Source organism: Scyliorhinus canicula, chromosome 22 (genome assembly GCF_902713615.1).
Source record: "Scyliorhinus canicula chromosome 22, sScyCan1.1, whole genome shotgun sequence".
Classification (NCBI taxonomy): domain Eukaryota; kingdom Metazoa; phylum Chordata; class Chondrichthyes; order Carcharhiniformes; family Scyliorhinidae; genus Scyliorhinus; species Scyliorhinus canicula.
This window is the reverse complement of record NC_052167.1, coordinates 2,973,009-2,979,008: the sequence shown is the minus strand read 5'-3', so window position 1 is coordinate 2,979,008 and position 6,000 is coordinate 2,973,009.

Sequence of the window (6,000 nt, the reverse complement as noted above, 5' to 3'; positions counted from 1 at the left end):
TTGGGTGTTGCCTTTGGTTGCTGATGTTGGGGTCCTTGCTCCCGGTTTGTGTCTTGGGTTTACTGCACTGTTGGCTGTGCAGAAGGCTGTGGTTATCTCGGTGTTGGCTGTACCTTCACACGCTGCCTTTAATGACAGTTCATCGCTCCCCGGCCAGGTCCTCCGAAGCCCAGGGCAGGAATCCCGAAGTGCCTGCCCCACTCCTGACCATTCTCAGGAGGTGACGGGTCTGCGATCGGCTCCTGGAGATTATCTCGGCCTCCCACTGTCACATTAGATTCGCAGCTTTCGGGTAATTCTGCCCCCCCTCACGTCAACTTCCTCTTCAAAGCTTGCAAATCTGTGTCTCAGTGGGCGCGCAGGACCCCGTAGAGCTCCACATGGATCTTCCAATTGCTTATGCGCCTGCGCACTCCCCCACCGCAGGCCCAGGTACCAGCTTGTCTGCCCTCTCTGCTTGTGACTCTTGAGGGCAGAGCAGGGGCACATTTTCACAGTGCGGCCAGGCCATCGATGATCGAATAAAGAAGACTGCGAACGATGCATGACAATCGATTTAAGCAGCAGCCTTCAGTCCAACCAATCTAAATTCCATGTTTTTTTAAACTTGTGAAAGGGATGGCGAGAACCCTTTATAAAGGTGTTTGTTGTTTGCCAACTGATTGAGGATTTTGTCCCCCCCCTGCAATGTGATAAATATCGCTTTGCATTAGGGGCTACCTTTGAGGATTTAATAAGCACCCGAGAGAATTTCGCTGGGCATTTCACCTAGATGGTTAGTTCCGTTAAGTGAAGAGTGAGCCATAATCGATGCATGTTGTATCAGTGTGAGGGTTCGACTGGGAGCAGGTATTTTGCATGGTTTTTAGAATGACACAAATGAGAGCTGTATTGTAACATCTGTGCAAGTGACAATTGCATGTTCCCTTTGTATTGTCCCTGCTGACGGGAGTGATCTTTTCGGGTTTGTAACCAGAATGACAGCCATAACCTTTTCAGAGGAGCTTTGATGCCATTTTACTTTGCATCTCAGGAGCGTGTCCACCTGCCGATGGGGTGGCTGCTAAACTATTTGGTTTTGCTCCTGCAAAAGATACACGACCCTCAAATGGGTTACAGCACAGGCTTCGGCAGGCTTGAGAACACTACACTTTTTAAAAATCTAATTTTATACAATGAGCGTGTTTAGTTCACAGCTCTCAAATACTAAACGAGTGTGAGAGTGTGAAAAGCTCTTATGTTTTGCAGGTACAAAGTGTGTCTCGGTGGTTTTATGTCCAGCATGGCTTTGCCCCAGTTTGCCCAGGGCACTGTAGTGAACAAATCTGTGCTATTAGCATCAAACCTGGCTACTAATGTATGCAACCTGTAAAAGGGTGACAGTAACGTTGCCATAGTCCCAGATGACCACAGGCTGCTTTCCCCTTTGAGGGGGGGAGCTCGCTGGTGGTGACGTAGCCCTGGGGGGGGGGGGGGGGGTGCAACCTGTAACACTGGACCAGCTAACACGCGAAAGAAGCCATGGCCGGTTTTTATTGCCTCCACTTCCTGGGCTGTACAGTACACACGTCTGCGCCTCCAGGGGTGAAGGGCAGTGTTGGAGATGAGTACTTTAGCTTCATCGCCTCGCCTGGAGAACCCCAAGAGACTGCGATGTACTAACTGCACCAAATGCATGAACCAGATCCTAGACACCCAAAGTAACGTGCATGGGGGAAAAATGAGAGTTTAATTACTGTAACCCAAACAGACCCCGGGGGGTGTACTGGCTGCTGCTTTCTCTAATGAGGGCAGTAGAAAAATAAGTGGAATGCACTGCAGGGTTCAGTTTAATGCGGATGTTATGAAATATATATATCACACACAAAGGGAATAATAATAACTGCAATGTACCGGTGCAGATGGTATGTTCCATTTTGGATGTTTTTTGAAATGTGTTACAGAATTCCATATGTGGCTGACAAGAAATAGTTGGAAATGTGGCCTTCCTGGTCACTGAGAGGCATGGTGGATGCCCACGCAAGTGATACAGTAAAATGCCTTTATCCTCCAGCACAGGAAACAACAGCAGAAATTTCATGATCTCGATGCCATACTTGAATTTCCAGTTCCTTACCCGGGTTTAATTAAGTTAGCCCTGCAAAAACTGAAACTTGTTTATAGTTGTCAGAGTGCGCACATGCCTTCTACCATGTAACATTCACCGACGTTCTCTTATATGTAACTTTTTAATGCTGAATATTATGGAGCAAAATCGGAGGAATGTATCAAGCCACAGACCACTTTAACTGATGCTATTTATTGAATAAATGGCACAACATAAAAACGCACAAACTTTGCCGTCGTGTTTCTTTGGGAGGGTTTGTTAGTTGTAGCTTAGTTGATCGCAGGACCAGCTAAGATTGCCCAATCCCTTTGTGATTGCCTGGGAAGTGAAGATTAGTCACTACATTGTTGCCAGAAATCGAGAACAATCTAGGACATTAATAAGAAATTGTTTTTGAATCATTTCCTTTGAACATTTTTAGGGTGGAACCCTTGGAAGTTGGGTGGTCAAATCTGTCTAACCGAGGTTGGACATCCTAAGCTCTTCCCTAAGAACAGCTTAACTCATTAAGTCTGACACAGCACAGTTGTCTAACCCTTGGTGAATTTCCCCAGAGCCAGACAGGGTATACCTGGCTTAAGGCTGCAGCTATGTGACGAAGGATACCGTGTCCCCTTCAGGTCTCTCTTCCAATGCACCCCATTTTTCCCAAGTCATGGAGAAGCACTGGCAAAGAGCAAGAGAGGAGAGGGGGAAAACCCTCAGGCCAATTCAACAAAGCTCTGGGGGAATTCTCTCCACTAATGTTTCAGGGCTTTGGGAAACCACAAATGCTTCTGAAGCCTGCGACTGACCAACTTACACTCTCAAACTGTAAATTCCCATTTTGCCTGTGAGGAAATCATACTCACCACAGCAATCTGTTCCAGGCTCCTCCAAACAGAAATACTTCCGAAACTCCATCCCTCTTCTACTGTAATGTATTGCCAACCCCCCCCCCCCCCCCCCCCCCCCCCCCCCGCCAATCCTGTCCATCCAACCGGACAGACTCCAATCCCTTCATTTGAAATCCTCAGACATATCCTCTCTAAGACCATATTTAAAGAAAACCACCTTAGCTCCTGTTTTTTTAATAATGTGATGTATGAGAAGGGAGTACCTTTCAGATACCCCATACACCACCCCATGGTAGCATTGTGGATAGCACAATTGCTTCACAGCTCCGGGGTCCCAGGTTCGATTCCGGCTTGGGTCACTGTCTGTGCGGAGTCTGCATATCCACCCCCTGTGTGCGTGGGTTTCCTCCGGGTGCTCCGGTTTCCTCCCACAGTCCAAAGATGTGCAGGTTAGGTGGATTGGCCATGATAAATTGCCCTTGGTGTCCAAAATTGTCCTTGGTGTTTGGTGGGGTTACTGGGTTATGGGGATTGGGTGGTGGTGTTGACCTCGGGTAGGGTGCTCTTTCCAAGAGCCGGTTTCAGATTCGATGGGCCGAATGGCCTCCTTCTGCACTGTAAATTCTATGAATCTATACCTCATTTATAGAGACGGTGAGTGGGTCCACGGCAGAGCGATGGGTGGATGGTTGGTGTGAGGGTGGGTTAGATTAGTCCTCACTTGTTTGACGATAGCCACCAGTTAGAGCTAATTGTACCGGGTTTTAATTTTGCTCTTTTTTTATTTTTATTGCTTTGAATTTTGACAATCCGAGCTTCATCCTTCAGAGGCCCAGGCAGCTGATGTATCCTGGAGCGGACTGGGGTCCTTCCCATTCTTTCTTGGGGTTGGTGTTTTTGGAGATATTAGAGTAGGGGGAAGTGAGTAAGAGCGCACGCTGGGGTGGGGTTGGTTAACCCTTGTTCGAATTGTTGAAGAAGGCGTCTGTATGCTGTACCTTCAGTTTGGGGGTAGGCTTGATGGGGCGTTGGGTGCCCCCCTCAAGTGGTGTTATGTGTTGTTTCCTGAAAGACCTGTTCATCGTGGTTGGGTCTTCCATGGGGAGGCAGTGTATTTGTCTCTGTTGAGACAGTGTTACCTTGTCCTCTGGTATCCTCTTTACAATGTCACACAATGCTGGTCTGTGGCTAACGTTCATGGGCTCGCTTATCGCTTGTCCCTTAGAGCGGTTCTGTTTCTCCTCACCCAGGTGAGCAGTGTGCTGTTATAAACCCTGCTTGGTTCAGTGAGTTACAGGGCCATTTCCATTATCATTCTGTAGGGGGGAGAAAATAGTTCCCTTCCCAAGATACCCAGTTATTGGGTGCCATGACGATTCTTCTCTTGGGTGGTGGGAGTCTCCCTGGTCGAAGCTTGTGTCAGTGGGGTTGGTGCACTGCTCTGGGTGAGGTGCAGGGCTGGCTGAGTGGTAGGCCATGGTGTGCTCTGGGGGTACAGATCTGGACTCGGCCAGATCGAGTTGGTGTCCTGTTGGCCCATTGTGTTTGGGGCACCACTTGTTGATGGCACTTATTATAGTTTTTTTCTCTTTTTCATCAACAGGTGATAGGCGGGCGCCTGAGGAATATGGACCCTTGGCTGGGTCTTTTACACTGTGACCTTCTGCTCCTAATAATTCTCCCTTTTTGTTTTTTTACCCTGTTTCAATTGGGTTTGGGAGGCACTGACCATCCCAATCTATAGCTGCTGGTCCTCTGTATAAATGTGTGAAATAAGGATTGTTCTGTTCTGTGCCTGAGGTTGCGGATAAGTTGCGTTGTGTGGTATGTGTCTAACATCCTTCTAGAACTGGGTTCTTGCATATTTGTTCTTGTGGGTGTAAAGGATGCTGCGATTGGTTCCTGCAGGGGTACAGATGGGTCTGGTATCGGAGGGGAGGAGGTGGCAGTGTCATTGGTGCTGATGCCGTTGCTGGAGTTGAGGGACGTGTATTGTGGTGTGGGCCTGAACATGACGCAAAGAATTTACCGTGGATTCATGGTCGCTGCGAGCAATCACCGAATGGGAAGGCGTGCACCATTTTACTGTGTTTTCATAATCCTTTCCCTTGTTCTCTGGTGCATACAAAGGCACCAGGTTGAGTCGAATGACTGTACTGTGCCAATTATATCAGTGTTCTCCTGTTCCCCTCTGTATCCATGTATGCTGAGACTTTATTTAGCGTGGTTTTGTTGCATTATTTTCTAAAATGTAAAACTTCAATAAATATACTTTAATTAAAAGCTCACTCCCTCCGCCCACCACTGACGGGTCGTGAGTACCATCTACAAGATGCACTGCAGCAACTCACCGAGGTTCCTTTCCCAGAAGCTACATGGGAGCATCACCACCTGCAAGTTCCCCCCTCCAAGCCACTCACCATCCCAACTTGGAAATGAACCGCCATTCCTTCACTCTCGGAGTCAAAATCCTGGAACTCCCCCTCACGGCACTGCACACCACGTGGATTGCAGCGGTTCAAGAAGGCAGCTCATCACCACCTTCCCTAGGGATGGGAAACCAATACTGACCTAGCCAGTGATGCTCACATCCCATCAATGAATCTAAAGAAATGTATGATGGGGAGATGCCGGCGTTGGACTGGGGTGAGCACAGTAAGAAGTCTTACAACACCAGGTTAAAGTCCAACAGGTTTGTTTCAAACACTAGCTTTCGGAGCACTGCTCCTTATGTGAATGAAGAGGTATGATCCAGAAACATGTATATAGACAAATTCAAAGATGCAAGACAATGCTTAGAATGCGAGCATTTGCAGTTAATTAAGTCTTTACTTAATTACCCGCAAATGCTCGCATTCTAAGCATTGTCCTGCATCTTTGAATTTGTCTATATATATATGTTTCTGGAACATACCTCTCCATTCACCTGAGGAAGGAGCAGTGCTCTAAAAGCTAGTGTTTGAAACAAACTTGTTGGACTTTAACCTGGTGTTGTAAGACTTCTTACTGTAAAGAAATATAAGTGGACATGGATATACAGTCACATGTAAGCAATTT